Source organism: Lissotriton vulgaris, chromosome 1_1 (genome assembly GCF_964263255.1).
Source record: "Lissotriton vulgaris chromosome 1_1, aLisVul1.2, whole genome shotgun sequence".
Classification (NCBI taxonomy): Eukaryota; Metazoa; Chordata; class Amphibia; order Caudata; family Salamandridae; genus Lissotriton; species Lissotriton vulgaris.
This window is the reverse complement of record NC_141685.1, coordinates 18158287-18177531: the sequence shown is the minus strand read 5'-3', so window position 1 is coordinate 18177531 and position 19245 is coordinate 18158287. Positions and strand designations below refer to the sequence as shown.

The window sequence follows — 19245 nt, the reverse complement described above, 5'->3', positions numbered from 1 at the left end:
GATGCTCTCTCCCCTAAAATATACAGATTTGTGATTGACCTTAGAGCCCTTAACAAAATAACAATCTCCCAATATCCTGTGTCCCCGACATTACAGCCCTCTTAACGATGGTCCCTTCTGATGCAACGCATTTTCTGTCATAGACCTGAAGAATGCCTTTTTCAGCATTCCTATACATCCTTACAGCAGACATTTTTTTGGTTTCTCCCTTGGTGGGCGGAGTTTTAGATTCTGCTGCGCCCCTCAAGGTTTCACCGAGAGCCCCAGTATCTATAGTCAAGCCCTAAAAAGTCAACTAGATTTCTTGGAACTCCCTGATAATTCCACACTATTAGAATATGTAGATGACCTCTTCATTGCTGCAAATTCTGCCCCAACATGTAAAGAAGCTACTCTCTGTTTGTAATGCCACCATGCCCTCCATAATCACATAGTCTCTTCGAAAAAGCTTCCGTTTTGTCAAGAGAAGGTGACCTATTTAGGTCATCTCCTCTTGAAGGAGGGAAGGCAGCTCATGTAGTGTAGTTCCTAGTTTCCCACTAGGCCCTGCGCATTGGAATAACATAAACAGTAGTATCGACGTGGAACTGCTTATATTCCAGGCCTCCACTGACTATGCTAAACTTAATTGGGTTGTGTTACCAACTAGCTCAGAGGTCACTGGAAACTTTCTTCTCTGCATAGGAAGTGATCAGCTTCCTTGGCACAGACAAGAAGGGATTCAGCTTTCCAACAACCGTGCAACATGACAACTTTGCTCCTCAGATCAAGAGTCAATCTCTAGGGTCGTGTGAAACAATAGACATGTATTTCACTCAGTCTAGTGCAGTTTACTTTCACGAGATGTAGAGAATAGAGAGACGGGCGTTTGTCAATAAAGGGTTAACATTTATTGAACAGTCTTTCTTCTCGTACAAGAGAAATGTATTGCCACAATAGCAATAATTGTTATTATAAAAAGTACGTACAGTAAGATAAGTATTGCGAAATAGAACTTTAAAGCATTGATATGGTTTCTTAGCCATACAATGGTTTAAAAGTAATAAAACATATATACAGTCATATATACATTAGGCTATCATACTCAACTGGTGCTTCTAACTAAGCCTACCCCAGTGTGCCTGACCTAAGCCTAACACGTGAAAGGGGAGTAAGTAAGTAGCTTTAAGTTAAGTTGGTTTTGCCAAGGTTTGTTTCAAGAATTCTCGTCTAAGGGTTTAGTCAACACCATACCTCTGAATAGAATGATGGAGGATTGGTATCTCCTTCAGGGTCTCTCTCGATATCCCAGTCACCTGCGAGGGTAAACCGGAAACGCTGTAGCTGGATTTCTCTGCACGAGAAAGGCAGCGGCTTCTCTTCAGCGCGTCGAGGAAGGAGGGGGGACAGCGTCCGCGGGCAGCTGGAATCTGCTGGATGTCTTCGCAGAGGGACGGCTGTTCAGCTCCTTAAGCGTACTGCACCATAGTTCGCGCTGTAGCGGCGATAATGGTATCAGCAGCTTCACCACCACAGGATAGCAGGCTGCAGCGACAGAGTGCTAGATTTACCAACACAGGGTCTTGCAGGCAGCTGGCTTCAGTAGCTCGTACAACAGGCAATTGCTTAAGGCAACGTTGGTAATATTTATACCTGACAGGTGCCGGGTTTGACGCAAGTTTGCTGGACATAAGACGTCAATTAAAGATGTCACTAGGAAGTGATAGTTATCAGTTGCTCATTAGAGTTCCATTACTAATCAAAACATAGCAAGCGGGGATTTCCAGGTTTGCTAAGTTTTTATCTTGTTGAAGAACTCGGAGTGTTATCTAGGAATATCAGATAGTGACTACTGCTCTGTCATTGCACTAATTGGTCGCAAAGGAAGTGGCAGAGGGAACTATGCTGGAATGTGGCTCTGTTCGTGTGAGGCCAGAGATGACTTTTCAGAAAATCGCACTTGAACGGTTATGCCAATATAGGGAATAAATGGAGTTATAGCCGAATAGGGGCATAAGGTCACAGTATCGATCAGGAACCTAGATAAACACGCAACACTCACTGCTGATTGTATAGCCATTATCAATGCTATGACGGCCCCACGAACACAAAAGCAGGTGCGAGCCTTCATAGGCCTAACCTCATACTGTAGACAGTGGATTTCCAATTTTTCGGCCATGGTCAAACCTCTTCTTGCCCTCACCACTAAAGACATATCAAACTGTTCCTTTCCATAGACTAGAGAGCATGCACAGGCCTTCCAAGACTTAAAAAAGGCTCTGTGTACTGCTCCAGTCCTCGGTACTCCTGATTATTACAAACAATTTTTTTCTTTTTGTACATGAAACAGACGGCTGTGCATTGCTGTCTTGACCCAGATGTTCGGAGGTCACCATCGGCCATGTGCCTATTTTTCAGCCACCTTAGATCCTGTTGCAAGGGCACTACCAGGATGCCTACGGATGACCACTGCGGCCACCCTCATGGTCCGTCAGAGTGTGGGGATCGTCATGAACTCCCCCTGACTCTGATGGTCCCCCATTCTGTAGATACCCTCCTTAATAACGCCAAGACACAGTACCTCACTAGCGCACAACTCACACTATATGAACTGACACTCTTTGCCAGCCACATTAACATCAAAAGATGCACTGTACTAAACACCGCCACATTACTCCCACTGGAAACTCAGGATGCACGCTTAGACCCACATGACTGCATATTAAGGACAGAGGAGGAGTCGAAGGGACGGGTTGACTTACAGGATACCCCGATAGCAGAACCAGAAGGTACACTGTATGTAGACGGATCATGTCTCAGAGGGCCTGATGGTAGCACCTCAACTGCCTACGCCCTCACGACATTAGGGTGAGTAGTAGAAACAGCTCAGATTCCGCAGTGCTCTGCTCAAGCAGCAGAATTAGTGGCCCTTACTAGAGCTTGTGAATTAGGCAGAGGGATGACGGTAAATATTTATACTGACAGCCAATATTCCTTCATGGTGGCCCACAACTTCGGGAGGTTGTGGAAAGAAAGGAATTTCCTTACTTCCCATGGGACCAAAATTCAACATGGCCCCCTAATTTACCGCCTGTTAGACTCCCTGACACTCCCCAGAAAGGTGGCCATTATAAAATGTAAAGCCCATAAGAAAGTGACAGATGATGTTGGGAAAGGCAATGCCCTGGCTGACAAGACGGCCAGACAAACAGCTCTTAGGAAAAGGGAAGGAATGTATGTAGGAGGTCAGGCTAGGTGGGTGGCAGACGAGGGCATGGTTGAAAACACAGTAAAGAGTGTGATTGATATTCAGTCCCATACTACTCCTGAGGAACTAAGGGTGTGGAAGGAGCAATTAGCAAAAGAGGGAATTGATGGTTGTTGGGTCCGTTAGGCAATGGAAAGACAATGGTGATGCTCTGCCCTTAGCTCTACTGTCCACAAGAATAACGGCCCACACCAGAATAGGGCTGTCCCCACATGAAATTGTGTTCCAGAGGCCTGCCAATGTATGGGGTGTCCCGCGGCCTAAGAAACTGTCTGACGTTGAATACCCTGTATTAACAAATTATCTGTACAGTCTAACTAATACCTTTCGTACTCTTTATCACCAGGTGCATGAGGCCATATCTGACAAAAGCGAGGGCCCAGGGCACGTTATCCAACCTGGTGACTGGGTCCTGATCCGGAATTTTCAACAGACTTAGAGCCTCGAGCCCCGCTGGACACAACCCCGTCAGGTGTTACTAGCCACCCACACCGCCGTGAAAGTAGAAGGTCGGAAGAATTGGGTGCATTCATCGCACTGCAGGCGTGTGCCTCTGCCCCTCCCCTGTTATCAGTGGGTGAGGGAAGGACTAGGAGACTCAGAAACAGGAACAGTCCCGACGTTTGTCCCATTCAGCGATGCCAGACTGCATTCTACATCCACGAAGCAGAGAGTGACAGCATACTGAAAGGAAGGGTGAGACCCTCCCTTAACTCTGCTCAACACCAAGAACAATTGTTTTCCCGACCTTACTGTCCCTACTTCCGACCGATACAATTTGCGCCCCCGAGGGTAGGCTTGCCCTTGACTTCGCTAAGTACATAGGCTGTAAGGCTGTGATCTTCCCCGGCTGAGAGTAGTGCTGGTGTGTCAGACTAAGGTAAGCTATAAAGACCCTTGGCACCTGCACCCAGTGAAGCAACCACCAATCACAGACAGCCACTAGAGGTCCCTGACTTAGCACGATGCCCGCCGTCCAAAACACCTGAATCCAGAAACAAGATGTCAGCCTCATAGTCCTCATATTCGTGAAGACATATGGTGTCAAAATATTGTCAGGTTGATACTCTTCCCATTCCCACTTAGTCCCTTTAGCTTGTGGATACCCTTCTTTATCTTGATAGCATACTTTATTCAGACGAAAGTTAATCCCACCTACTGAAGGCTTTCCAGAAGCAAACAAAAGTGCACACCAAGCTTGACCTGAACCATTATGGGAAAACGGCAGAGGAGTTAAAGGTGTTCCTCCTTTCTTTTGGTGTGCAGGTATCATCCCACACACCCAACAGTTGATAGTATTGGGGGCATTGTGTGTATGATGCAATATCTGGATGAATATATTATTTAGGTAGGATTGGCGACGCCTCTGCTCATGGTAGGGAAGCGTAAAGTAGTGATGCTCAACCGGTACTGGAGTAGTGGCAATCAGCAATTGTTGAGCAGGAGCCACTTTCTCAACAACCCAAGTTATTTCTGCCAAATTGTAATTTCTGTGACCAGAGCTAAAGCAGATTTGTGTATAAGCAGTGCTCGAAGAATTCAAGTAGGAAGGAGTGAGTGTACAGTAGTTCTGATCATTGAAGGTGTTAATAACAACAGTTTTACAGCCTCACATAATACTTATTTTGTGTGCGGAAATAAGGGATATTATCAACTACCTGTTGGGTGGTCTGGCGTGTGCTATGTATCCTTTCTATTGCCCCCTGTGTTTCTGGCACCTGCCTCTTATCACAGAGACTATACACTTTATAACAATATCCCTAAGAACAGATATAAATGAACAAAAAGTAATGATGAGGTTGATCAGACTGATACCACTTTGTAACAATATGTCGATTTCAATTTGGGTTTGTTCTTCTTTGTGGGTGCTGCATTAAACAGTAGGAAAATAAGGAGACTCACTTGTGTTGTGGAAGCTGTTACCAATCAGACAGCAATGGCACTTGGGCACATTACAGAAGAACTGCACATTGTAAGGATTGTAGCACTCCAGAACAGAATGGTGCTTGATGTGATTTTGGCTGATCGAGGTGGTGCATGTCGCATCATCGGCAGCAGTTGCTGCGTATTTATACCAGACCACTCACCTTCAGTATACGACGTAATATCAAAACTGCATAAGATTGCTGCAGAGATTCACCCAGAGACTGGTACATGGACTTTTTCGACCTGGTTCTGGACACTATTTGCTGCTACTTGGGGGTGGAAACTACTGACTATTTTTTGTATACTGTTGGCGATATTATTTACATGCTGTACTTGTATACAATGTGGTCCTATGCTTTGCTCCATGTGCATCACTGTTTGCACACCTGCCAAGAGAAACATTGCAGAAATGAAAGCACAACAGATGCTAAATAAAGAGATCACTGAGATTATGAGCATCAATGTACAGGATGCATATCTAGATTACCCCAGATAAACAAATGTCTTCAGCTAATGCTAAAAGGGTCGTCTGTTGTAATTTGGCAGCAATTGGGTTAGCATTAGCAGAAGCCATCTTGTATTTAGAAGATATCTTGTCCATTTTGTGGAATCCATTTTGTATTTCTGTCCGCCATTTTGTATGCCATGTGCTACCACGTGCTAGCCATGTGCTATGTCCTACCTTTCTGTCCCCTGCTCTTGTATTCTGCCTAGTGACAAGGTATATTTAGCCTTTTCTGTCTCGCACATGCCCAGTTGAGCTTGCAGCTGTTTTTGCAGCTGTTCCCAGTTCATAACTGTCAGGATGTGTTTATTAGAATTAGCCACTGTTAGCTCCTCCCACTTGTTGACTGTAGGTTTTCTATATGACCATATATGTACCTAAAACTTGTATTTTGTACTTGTACTGCCTTCTTCTGAGCCCCTGTGTGGGTATAAAAAGACCATGCTCCTTCATTTCTGTGTGCTACTTCATACATTACTGAAGGGTGTTGTGTGAATGGAGTTCTACCTCACGAGGTTTAATAAATCTTTTATTTTCTATTCCAGATTCTGTGCCAACTTCTGTTCTATGCTCTGAAGACTCTGTGCAGAGAAGGGCGAACCCCTAGCACTGGTAGGCCTTGCTGAGGCCCACCACCACAGTGTGTAGTGCACGAGTGTGTGTGGCTGTGCTCAGTGTGTGCTTGTGTGTAGTGCACAAGTGTGTGTGGCTGTGCTCAGTGTGTGCTTGTGTGTAGTGCACAAGTGTGTGTGGCTGTGCTCAGTGTGGTTGTGTGTAGTGCACGAGTGTGTGTGTGGCTGTGCTCAGTGTGTGCTTGTGTGTAGTGCACAAAGTGTGTGGCTGTGCTCAGTGTGTCCTTGTGTATAGTGCACGTGTGTGTGTGGCTGTGCTCATAGTCCCATTATGGCACCACACCCCACCCACACCACAACAGAGTATACATGCATAAATAAATACACAACTCAACTTTTTTTGGGAAAATATTGCTACAAGTTTATTCCATTCAAAAGTATGAAATATGGTGGGTTATCTTATGGGCGATCCAAGGGCAGGCAGTTGTACCAACCTATGCTGCCCTGCCCGCCTGATGAGCCAAGCACTGTGGAGAAACCAATCAACGCTACCCCTTATGGGGGTGATCCCCTTTCTGGGATCACGTGACACATTGGTCCCTTATTACTCACGCCCCTTCAGGGGAGAGCGTAGCAAGGCAAGCCCCAGGTCGTTCAGGCCCACAACCGCCCGAAGGACTAACCGGGCGCCAACCTAATTACTCCAGGACTCTCCCCTGAGGCTCCTGGGATTTGGCTCTGGCACTCCTATTGTGCTCTTGCAGAGGTACCCTTCTGTACCCAAATGCTTCCAGATAACCCTGTAACTCCGCCTGCAATGACAAAGAAAACATTACAACATTCTATTTTCTTCGCCTGCCAACCCCACGCCGGGTAAGCGGTAGGGTGGGAGATGGCATGTCCGGCGCAAAGAGGATGCAGAGATGGCCGGGGAAGGCATAAATACCTCCGCACCTCCTCTGCATGCCGAAAGTGACTCGTCTGGTAAGGGGACTCCTCCTGGAGTCCCACATTTTAGTGGGGGTGGGGAAGTGCCCAAATGGCACTAAGGAGGGCCGCCCGTTTAGGATGGCCACCTGCGGGGGCCGCGGACAGCCGCATAGTCCCATTATGGCACCACACCCCACCCACACCACAACAGAGTATACATGCATAAATAAATACACAACACAATGGGCAGGAAAATACCAGTAACATTGCGAAACCCACTGCACTCTTATTCTCAGGCAGTCCGGTGGGGGAATGAGGTCCTTAAAATTGGTTCTGCTATCTTGCCTGGCCTCCTAGCCCGCAAGCACCCTCGTCTGACAGCACACGATCTGCTGTGTTGCCTGTGCAATGACCGTACCCTGGCACAGGACGTCCCGTTCTATACCTCTGCTAACAGACTACCTTTAGTGATGCTGAAGTGAGCAGTTGTATGTGTGCATCTGACCATAAGAACCTAGGTTTGCTAGGGAGGGATCAATTTGTTGCATCTGTCACACTCGAGATAGTGGCAACTTGCAGTTCTTTTGCATTCTACACTGCAGTGTGTGCCTGGACGATCCTAGACACCACCTGTGTGCCAACCCGCTTTGACCTAAGATGCAATGCACTACCCCCGGTACTTAATTGCCCTTCACCGAAATCCATGTGTAAAGGTAGCTGGTCCCTGATTTACTTCCTAATAGACTATGTGTTAAGCCGTAATCCTTTTTATTCCTTTTTTAAAGCAGTTAACACACTCACACATGATACCCGTTAGTAGCAAGTACATGGAATTTAAATTCCCCTAACAACTGGACAGAGGGCCAGCCACACTCACTGCTATTGGTGTCTGACTGGAGGCTGTAGCAATACTGCCAGGCCAGCAAGTATGCCCACTGTACAGTTGTAATTTAGTACTCATGGTGCTGACAGCCGCAGGTGCCTTATGTGTGTATGCTGCCCAGGAACCTAAATAATAGGCTTGGTGTGGAAGGGTTGTTAACGATGCCTGGCAAGAAGTGTAATACCTTTGACAAACCTCTCCTGACTGGCATCTATGTCATTCTTAAACATATTTACTGGTTTTGCCACATGACACCCTTCTGGTTGGTGAAACAGAACCTCCTACCCAGCATAAGCTGACAGTCTTGCGTTGCCGTCACACCACCTGTGTATCTTGAATCACCCTCTTGTGTCACCTAACCTTGATTCTAGAGTGCACATAATCTGCGCCGTTGACCAGACAATTTTACAGACCTCTTTGATTGCTAGACCCTGGTGAACGCATTAATGGTGTAGAATCTGGTTTGAAACAATATATGCCTGGCGCCCTCTATTGGATACAACTCAGCCCTTCGTGGAGCGACAGCTACCCAGGCGCCTACACAAGTCACCCAACAGGCAAGTTGGCCCTGACTACATTTGTGTCTGGTGCTAGATTTGGAAAGAGCATTGCCTCCACTTGCTGCCCCCCTGGGAAACACAATGCATGTGCCCTGTCCGAAGTGCGGCGATGTCCCCGTGTAGCATCGACCACCATGTAAATAAGAGCATGTGGAGACTAGCTCTCCCCAAAATTCTGCTGTTGTAATCCATGGTCACGCCTCCTGTTCAGTACCATGTTATCATTTAAGGCACATTCCATGTTATCATTTATGGCACTGACATACACAAAGGCCTAATATTGGGCTGTGTAAATGCCACCCAGGGTGACCTTAAACAATCGGCTTGGTGTGGATGAATGCTAACAGTACCTGGATGAAGTGCAATCCCTTTTGACGATCACTCCTGACCAGATGTGCCAATGCAGAAATAAGAAAGTATCTAGCCCACCTTTTATATTTATCCCAGTTATCTGAGTAAATTATTGAAAGTTGCCGTCGTGGACCAGGGTCAACGGACTCGATAATTCTCGCCTTGGTGCCTACTCTAACCAGGGATCACACTCGGCAACTCTGGGCATTAAGCTTGCCAAATCTCAACAATGCCCCCCACAGTCGCCGGGGATGCCTGGCTTCACCCTGGAGGTACCCAGAAGGGACCATCTCACAGAGAAAGCCAGGAGGGGTTCCCCAGCGGTCTTCAGCGCCAGGACGCTTACGGGCAGCAGTGCGCTTTACAAATCCACTACATTTTCATTGACATTTTTACATGCCTGCAAATGCTCTGCTCAGAGCAGCCCACTAGACAATGGCGTCCATTGAAAGACGGTGCCAACAGACCTCCGAGCGCTTAAGGCATTACCTCAGAGTAGGGCTCTATTTTAACAGATGCCACATGCATTGTTGGAAACCACATCTGGATGTAAGCTGCTAAGTGCTACTGATGCCTCGGCACTTCCGACCCACCGCCAGCTCACCCTAATACAATCCACTCGTGACTGGCACTCAACCGTGCGGCGAAAGCGCGAGACATCCTAACCTGAAATTAGCTCTTCAACAGACTCCCACACAAGAGCCCTCCACAAACCTTGGGGCTTAAAACCTCCGCCCTATGGGGTGGTTGCAAATGAACTGCAAACAAATCCTAGGCATTCTCTACCAATGTTGTAAATGGAGTTTCTGTTTGGCTTGGGTATGCACCTAAGCCTGGCCGGACCCACCTCTATAGTCAGGAGAAGGGAGTACACACTTAAGCTGACACCAGCCCACCCCCTAGGTGGCTAGGCAGAGATTTTGGCTTAGCCCAGAGGCAGTGTAACTGTAAAGTGCCAACTGCATTCCCACCGTGACACACCAGGTACACTAGAGAGACTCCATCCCTGGTTAATTTAATTACCCTTGATTACATAACTCACTAGGTTAATCAGGCCACAGTCCTACAGCTCCAGTTAGCACAACCCCGTAGCTGCTGGTAGGAACTGTACTTAGCATAACACTGTATGCATCCACTCAGTCAGCAGTGTACCCTACTAACACTTGTAGCAGGGCGCATACCATAAGTACCTCAAGCCCAACTGAGGCATCACATATCCCCATAGTGCTATGCACAATTGGCTTGACACCGGGACAAGGGTGCAGCTTCTACCCCTTCAGGCTGGCTCGTTCCCCACAACTGCACAAAACTGCATTCTACAGCCATGACAAAGCAAATGGGGGGGCCGAGATCGCACCCCAAAAATGCTGGCTAGATCACCCTTTACTCTCATCCAACTAGGGAGGAACTGACCACCGCAGAGATTTTTTTAAATATATATTTTTTTACGGATAAAACTGATCTACTGTTTTGCCCCACCCAGGGCACTCTCTCCGGTTACTGCTAAGTCACAAGCCCGCAACGCAAAATGAAATCAAGTCTGTGATGTCATAGTCGCCACCTTTGGCATATTCTCATAAATCGCCATATATGACTGACACCGCACTCTCCTCCTATGTTTTGTGCGATCTTGGCACACTTTAGTGTGAGCAGAGACCCACGATGCATACTTCATGGTCGTCAATGCGCACGTAAACTACCCAAGCTGCTCCTTGCCGCTGGGTCATCCTACCCTATGGAGCCCTGCAGAAAGACCAGGGAACATTATATCACCCTAAACACTAAGCTTAAATCTTTGCTTAGCATCGGTGCTGAAAGCGATGTGTACACCTTCCACCGGGTCCCGGACACAGCGGTGAAGAGTTCCAGAAGGACTTTGCCAATATAAACGACACCAACAGCAGAGGGCGCCCTGAGCAAGCTTCAAGGATTGTTTAAGAGTTAAAACTAATCTGCAGGGCTACCCAGCTTACTCAGGCAATGACTATGGCATTCAGACCGGGCACCGGCACACACCGCATTTACTAGGTATTCCGCTCCCTGAACAGCCTGACCGATCCGCCATTCATCGCGTTACTCTAACGCACATTGAGAATTACATATTAATTACACTAATGTAATGTGTATGTGAATGCAAGGGTATTGAAACGCTCTACATGAGCGCCAGCTCCATTACATATTAAGCATATGTCATTGCATATCAGTGCTTCTATTTGCATAAGGTGATATAAACCACAATGGTAGCTCAGTTGCATAGCCAACTGAGAGCTGGCCGCCCCCATCCATAGCTCCCCAGGTTTCGGATTGCTATGTGTGAGATCTTCATCATTTCAGTACAAATGTGAGTGACATTCAAAAGACGATGAATGACACTTTCTTGGAGCAAAATCAAACAATGATACGGTGCATACCCAACCTACCCATGCCAGCTACCCCCACCGAACACTATGAAGGGGTATTTGGTGATGATATGTGTTGTGGAGTTCCTCAACACTATCGAAAACTTTATTAGAGTATAATGTCAATGTGGGCCTCAGACTCACCATCATACATCACCGACGACCATGCTGCCACCGGGCTCAAGGCACCCCGCAGCACAAAGCAGGGGGACAACAATGTATCCAGCAAGAACAGGGACCGCAAGGGGACCCGCGACATGACCAGACAGCGTGACCAGGAGGAACAAAGGGGGAGGGGGTGATGTTTTTGAGAAGCACGCCCGAGTAAGCGATCCCTCCCCCATAGCGGTGCAACTTGCCCGAGCCATGCTGATTGCTTTTGTGAAACATGTGCGTGCGTCCCTGTCCTGCAGCAGCGGGTGCCTCCAGCCTCCCCTGTGTCCCCGGGCCCTCACCTAGGCATTCGAGGAGTGTGGATCAATGGTTAGAGCGGCAGACCCTGATGCAGAGTTCTGGCCTGGGACCAGGGTTCAATTCCCGACGCGGCAGGGTCTTGGGCTCAATTTCCTCGGACCTGACAATTCTCGCCTCGGTGCCTATTCTAATCATGGGCCCCACGCTGCAACTCTGGGCAATAGCTTCCTTAACCTCCACACCGGCCCCAACAGCCCTAGGATGCCTGGCTTCACCCTAGGGGTGCCCAGGAGTGGACACTTCACAGGGAAAGCCAGGAAGGGTTCCACAGCGGTATGAGTAATAGCGTCAGGAAACCGCTTGGTGGCAGTGCGCTCTACAAATACCTTGACATTTACATTTACATTTACATTCGCCTGTGAAGGGCCTGGTACATTGAGAGGACTGTTCAAGGGCAGCCACAACAACAAACCCCACAGGCAACGGCTACGTTCAGGGTAAATGACATCCCAGCTGAAGCAATGACAACATGCAAATGCACGGGCATTGCAGCACATCCTTTTCATATGCCTTGCACAATAAGACTCAGACCTGAAATGAGCCCATGGGGCAGCCCACACAGACAACACTACCCACAGCACAAAGGAAGAGTGAAAGGATTCGAGGACAAACTCACTGCACAATAGGCAAAGGCTTGAAGGAGCACGTGGGGACAACCCACAGCGGCGACGGGACCCACAGGGCAAAGCAGATCCCCAAACCAAAACCGTGAAGGACCAGCAACAACCGGAAAGAGGGCCCTGTATCTGAGCCCCTTCCGGCCCCCATGCGTCCACACCCACAATGACAGTGCATGCAGGGGGCAAGCACATCATGACCGCGCACCCCTCGTACCTGCGCCGGATCCATCGGGCATCTGGCCGCTATTAGGGTCGCGGCCCAAACCTACTAATGCTCAGTGAGAATCAACGGCAGGATACACACGTCTCTTCTCACCCCTCATCCTTGGCTGCTCGTCCTTGCCCTCAGCATAGGGTGACACTACACTTTACTTCAACTGGGTGGACAGAAGGACCGCGCTAATCACCTTAAATTGACAGAAAAGGCAGTAAGAGCATGAGCGAAATGCAATTTATGAAGCCAGTATCATGCCTGTTAATTACCTTTTAACAGCTGCCTCTGGCCTCGTAGCGGTCTATCATATAATGTTACATACCATTGAGCTTTCTTCAGCATTACCTTGATGTTATGTGTTTTTGAGCGGAGTGAGTCTGCAAGTGACCGGCCTCGCACCAGCGAATGTAATCGACACCATTGACGTTGGTTGCGGAAAGTTGACCCCCGCCCCCAGGAAAGGGAAGCCAGTGAGTTGGAAGGAATGAAAAGCTGCCAATGGCTTTGATCCTGTGAGCTGTGGCAGGGCTTGCCTTCTGCTGGCCAACTTGAAAGGGCATACAAATGTGATGTAGTGTGACATGCTCATACTCATCACGACTACGTCACAATTAGCTATTTAAGTGTGGTAAAACTTCAAGCGGTCGGGATAAAATTAAGGTGTAAATTATTACAGGGCTCCTTGTTGCAGCTTGCATAATGCGAGGAACAGTCGCGCAGTGCCCCCTTGTGGCCTAATCACCAACGTAGAATCACTCAGAGCCCCCTGCCCCGCTCGAAGAAGGCTGGGACATACCCAGAGTGAGGAGCAGTGAACAATAACTTGGAGCCCTGGCAAAACGAGGCCGGGCTTTGCTTCCCAGTATATTTAACCTTCACAGAAGCAACAGTGCAGAATGGTATAAGCCCGGAGGTCCAACATTCCAATGTTTCTTTGTTCACAGCTCTGGCTCTGAACAAAGGCTTCAGGGAGCCCAATCCCGTCGCGCTCATAAAGGCTTTGTTTTTTTTTGTTAGAACATTCTGCCCTCTAGTGGCAGAATGCTGTAATAGCCTTATAGCTCTTCGTAGCTGGACTATACCGGCTATTAAAGTCCGGCTCCCTTGTTAACACTGGAGAGGGCCTTTAAAAGCTGGTATAGCCCAGCTACGAAGGGCTATAAGGCTATATGATGGCTAGATGATGGCCAGATAAGCTCGGCCATCCACCTGTCCCAGTGGAAAAAGCCAGAAACTTGGGAGTGATTTTCGACAACAAGCTGGTCTTTGACCTCCATGTCAATAAGGTTGTGTCATCCTCATTCTATATCTTGAAAAAGATCAAGAAGCTGCTACCTTATCTCCCTCCGTCAGCTGGGAAGACTGGTCTCTACCTTAGTCTTCTCAAAAATAGATTATGGGAACGCTCTCTTCCTCCACACTCTGAAGCGTGTCATCATGAAGCTGCAATCTATTCAGAACGCGGCTGCTAGGATTCTCCTCAACATCCCTCGCCGCAAATCTACCACCTCTGGTATTCGTCAGCTTCACTGGCTGAGAGTTGAGAGCCGCGTTAAATTCAAGGCCCTCTGCATTGCCTATAAGGCCATACATGGCACAGGACCCAGATTCTTGATCGAGGCTTTTCAGCTCTATACCCCCAGAAGGCAACTAAGATCGGCCAATACCAGTCTTCTGCCGGTGCCACGTACAAGATCAGTCACCTGGGGCGATAGGCGCTTTCTTGTGGCCACTCCAAAACTTTGGAATCTCTTGCCAACTGCCATAAAAGCAGCTCCGAATCTGATGAGTTTCCGTAGGCTTCTGAAAACATGGCTGTTTAACCAGTGAGAAGACGGCATGATGATGAACCTTTGTTGCTCCACAGCGCCGAGACACCTTCGGGTATTTGTCGCGCTATAAAAGTTGCGTAAATAAATAAATAAAATAAATAAATATTAATCACAACCACGAGGGTTAAAATTACATTTGTACATGTTCCACTAACACTAGAGCTGCCGGATAAACAATCTTGCCTGCTGCATTTCTACTTACTGCAGAGAGATTTGGATAATGCTTCTCCAATGCGTGCCCAGATTATACATATATAACTGAGCAGCAAGTGAGCTGCAGGCTGCCTGAGATACATGTAGTGGATGAAAGAGCCGAAATGCTGCTGTCACCATGAATCGAGGCCTAGTTCCATTATCAGCGCAGGATGATCCCCACCCGCACCAAAGTAGAAACGGCATGCATAAATAAATACACCACACAACATTTTTGTTTGGAGGAAATTATGGCTGCAGGTTTATTACATACAACAGTATGCAAACTATGGTGGGTTATTTTATGGGCAATCCAAGGGCAGGTAGCCGTACTAACCTATGCTACCCTGCCCGCCTGATGAGTCAAACACTGTGGAAAACCAATCAGTGCTACCCTTAAGGGGTGATCCCCTTACTGGATCACGCGACATATTGGTCCCTTATAACTCGCGCCCCTTTCAGGGCGGAGCGCAGCAAGGCAAGCCCCCGGTTGTTCAGGCCTACAACCGCCCGAAGGTCTAACGGGGCGCCGACGTCATTGTTCCAGGACCCTCCCCTGAGGCTCCTGGGATTTGGCTCTGGCACCCCTATTGTGCTCTTGCAGAGGTATCCTTCTGTACCCAGACTGCTTCTAGATCGCCCTGTAACTCCGCCACAGCTCTGGAGGCGGCCCCCGTCACCTACTGAGCACCCCACTGACCAAACAACATCTAACTCACTTGCAACCGGCTTCTTCCAGTCTCTCTTGCATGTCCAAGAGGATCAGGTCCCTTCCAACCTGTGAACCTCATCAGCATCAAAATAGCCTCACCTTCCTTTGGATCGGCTCATGTCTGATAAAACCCAAAACCACTTTGGTCTGAACTTGCACATAGCACTATTCACCCTTTGCAGGAATGCTCCACTGCTTCATAGGCTAGGCTCTGTGCCAATACAGGCGTGGTCCTTTCCTGCTGGAGCCAAAGCCCCCTGCTCAGCGATTTTGCGCATGGAGCGGTTTATCTGTCTCTGGGAATGTACCAGTGCCTAACATGCCCAGCCAGACTGTGATGGATTCCCAGGAGGGAGCTCTCTTAAACATCGCTATGTCACCCTGCAAGCTGATGTGGCTCCCACCTCCTGTAACCTGTAGTTGCAGCTCTTCTATCATTTTGAGCTCCCTAACGCTGGTATCCCAATTATGGAACAGCAGCACACTTGCTGGAAAGACTGCTTCCACAACCGACCTGTATACTCTGGCTATGCCGACCAGGCATGTCATGCCTCACTGAAGCCACCCGTAACCTGCCCTGGGAGCAGAGTGCACCTACTTTGTTAGGATTGACCAGCCAACTTACGCCAACTACCATGCTTGCTTAACTAAAGATCGATCACAGGTACCAACATACCCGCTAACCAGCTGTGACCCTTGATGCTCTATAGGCCTAGCCCCCACTCTAATTATCCAGATTCCTGCAATGAACACTTCTGCCCATGTGTGGGCGGGAAAATACCTGTAACACTGCAAATCACACTACACTCGCATACTCGGGCAGTCCAGTGGTGGAGGGGGGTGTCCTTAGCATTGGTACTGCTACATTGCCTGGCCTCCTGGCCCGCAAGCACCCTCGTCTGACCGCAGCCTATCTGCTGTGATGCCCATGCGATTACCGCACCCTGGTGCAGGACGTCCCGCTCTACACCTCTTGCCATTATAGCTTATCCTGTGGCATTCGCCTCCAGACTTCCCAGGCTTCGTACTGCTGGCCACGTGAGCATCTGCTGGCATAATAAGGGAAACACCTGTTGCAATAAAACAACGTCCGCATGAATGTGCTACGTTGTGGGCAATAAAGTGCCTAACATATCTCCTCCCTTTTGAAAAGATACCACAAACCGCACTGGTCCTTATAACCAAGCTGTTACCTGGTCAGTTGAATCTGTGGTGGCTGCACCCAGACCTCCCAGGCAGCTTTGTTGCTGCCAGTGTGACCGACTGCTCACGTTCACGCCTCTTGTTCAGTTGAATTGAGTGATTAGTGATGCTGACCAACCCAGGGGCCTAATACTGGGCTGCGTATATGAGGCCAAGATGGCCTTAAATATTCAGCTTGGAGTGGCTGGGTGTTAACATTGCCTGGCTGAAGTGCAGTACCTTTGACTCCTGTCAAGATGTGCCACTGGGGGAGGAGAAAAATGATCCTGCCCGCCTTACTTCCTTTCCCAGCTTTCTGTGTATAGCGCATGTTGGGGCATGAAGCTTGTGTATTTTTGAAGAGCGAGTGCTCCCGCAGGTGTATTGCAGCTCGATCAGGTATCTTTCTTACTCTGCTACTGATCTACCTTTTACCACTCACAGAGGAAGGAAGGTTTGTTTAAAACACGAAAGTGGCCAAATCGCTGACCCACCCGCGGGACCTGGCAGTCGTAGTGAAACTTTATATCCTACGGCATGGCAACTTACACCACTGCACTATGCCTTAGTGAGTAAACGCCTGGTAGTTGCACTATTACGTAGAGCGATTAATTAAATTAATAATACTGTGCCTATGACTAAACTATGCACCAGCAGCTGGAAACTTTCACACGTTAGTAAATGTGAAACATATTGGATTTGTCCAATACAGAAAGCCAGTCACCCCCCTAGTGAGGTCTTGCCCTGCAAAAACTTCTGCTAGTATACCAGGGAGGAGACAAGAAAAAGGGAACATGATGTGCCAATGCAGGTAGAAGGAAATTATCCAGCCCGCCTACTTCTTGTCCCAGTTATCGGAGTAAATTAGTGACAGATGCATGTTAGAATGCCCACAAACACTCAGCTCAGAGCAGCCCGCTAGACCCTGGTTTCCATAGAAAGGTGGTGCTAAACAGACCTCCAAGCACTTAAAGCAGTACATCGAAGTAGGGCTCTAATTCAACATATGCCCTTTGCATAGGATACCACATCCATTAATTATAATGGGGTAACCCAGTGACCCTCAGAACCTGGGTAATACGTTATATGGAAATGATGGTTCTGTCGGATGCTGTTGAGACTGGACCCCTGTAATGCCACCTATGCCAGGCTCCCTTCTGAGAGCAGTCACGCTGTCGAGACCAGACGCCGGTAATGCCACCTATGCCAGGCTCCCTTCTGAGAGCAGTCACGCTGTCGAGACCAGACGCCGGTAATGCCACCTATGCCAGGCTCCCTTCTGAGAGCAGTCACGCTGTCGAGGCTAGACCCCTGTAATGCCACCTATGCCAGGCTCCCTTCTGAGAGCAGTCACGCTGTTGAGACTGGACCCCTGTAATGCCACCTATGCCAGGCTCCCTTCTGAGAGCAGTCACGCTGTCGAGACCAGACGCCAGTAATGCCACCTATGCCAGGCTCCCTTCTGAAAGCAGTCATGCTGTCGAGACTGGACCCCTGTAATGCCACCTATGCCAGGCTCCCTTCTGAGAGCAGTCACGCTGTCGAGACCAGACACCGGTAATGCCACCTATGCCAGGCTCCCTTCTGAGAGAAGTCATGCTGTCGAGACCAGACACCGGTAATGCCACCTATGCCAGGCTCCCTTCTGAGAGCAGTCACTGTCGAGACTGGACCCCTGTAATGCCACCTATGCCAGGCTCCCTTCTGAGAGCAGTCACTGTCGAGACTGGACCCCTGTAATGCCACCTATGCCAGGCTCCCTTCTGAGAGCAGTCACGCTGTCAAGACTGGACCCCTGTAATGCCACCTATGCCAGGCTCCCTTCTGAGAGCAGTCATGCTGTCGAGACTGGACCCCTGTAATGCCACATATGCCAGGCTTCCTTTTGAGAGCAGTCACGCCGTCGAGACCAGACCCTGTAATGCCACCTATGCCAGGCTCCCTTCTGAGAGCAGTCATGCTGTTGAGACTGAACCCCTGTAATGCCACCTATGCCAGGCTCCCTTCTGAGAGCAGTCACGCTGTCGAGACCAGACCCTGTAATGACACCTATGCCAGGCTCCCTTCTGAGAGCAGTCACGCTGTCGAGACCAGACGCCGGTAATGCCACCTATGCCAGACTCCCTTCTGAGAGCGGTCACGCTGTCGCGACTGGAGCCCTGTAATGCCACCTATGCCAGGCTCCCTTCTGAGAGCAGTCACGCTGTCGAGACCAGATGCTTGTAATGCCACCTATGCCAGGCTCCCTTCTGAGAGCAGTCACGCCGTCGAGACCAGATGCTTGTAATGCCACCTATGCCAGGATCCCTGCTGAGAACACAAATGATCTTGATAATTTTGGGGAGCAATCTCATTTAACATCTCTTTCTATACAATCACCAGCTGAATTCCATTAAGTCTCATAGATTATTTTGTTTTTCATATAAAAAAAAACATTCATTTATAAACATGTAAATTCTAGTCATGACTGCGCACCTTTTATAGAATAATTGATTGCAATAAAATATGATACCAATAGAACCAATCTCTTTTTCTCATTTCCTATGTTGAACAATCATTTTATAATTAGCCGTCTGTCTTGCTCGGCCTTCTAACCCACAGCATCCAGCTCTGTGATTTCCAATAATAATCCTGGCCTCTGTTGAA

At 48.5% G+C, this 19245-nt stretch overlaps 1 protein-coding gene across 1 annotated transcript in view; it reads right to left on the bottom strand.

The window, feature by feature from the left end:
• The window catches only part of LOC147736989 (uncharacterized), a 412373-nt gene that overhangs the window by 349371 nt on the left and 43757 nt on the right, over positions 1–19245 (bottom strand). The gene's annotated exons all lie outside the window — the stretch shown is intronic.